Source organism: Amphimedon queenslandica, unplaced genomic scaffold, assembly GCF_000090795.2.
Source record: "Amphimedon queenslandica unplaced genomic scaffold, v1.1 AMPQUscaffold_10073_Cont17590, whole genome shotgun sequence".
NCBI lineage: Eukaryota > Metazoa > Porifera > Demospongiae > Haplosclerida > Niphatidae > Amphimedon > Amphimedon queenslandica.
In genome coordinates, this window is record NW_003549656.1 from 4,898 (window position 1) to 5,146 (window position 249).

Genomic DNA, 249 nt, shown 5'->3' on the forward strand with positions numbered 1-249 from the left:
TGCATTACTAAGAATTCCTTTTGATACCAAAAACAACAAGCTGTTATCATAATCAATAACATCATCCTTTATATAGTATGAGTCTTTATTTATTTCTGTTTTTCCTTCTTTCTCTTAGTTCTAATAATTGGATCAATATAATGTAATGCAAAAGATATTTATACTTTACTTTCAGCAACTGGTTTTTGTCCAATATTTATGAGACCATTCTCCAAGGATTCCCAGGTTGCTCCTCCTTTCTTGTCAACA

At 30.1% G+C, this 249-nt stretch overlaps 1 long non-coding RNA gene across 1 annotated transcript; it reads right to left on the reverse strand.

Annotated features, from left to right (window-relative positions):
- LOC109590402 (uncharacterized) lies at positions 1-249 on the reverse strand. The gene is made up of 2 exons (XR_002189296.1): positions 170-249; positions 1-120 (listed from the first exon to the last, which is right to left on the reverse strand). It is a non-coding gene; the product is annotated as an uncharacterized LOC109590402 (long non-coding RNA).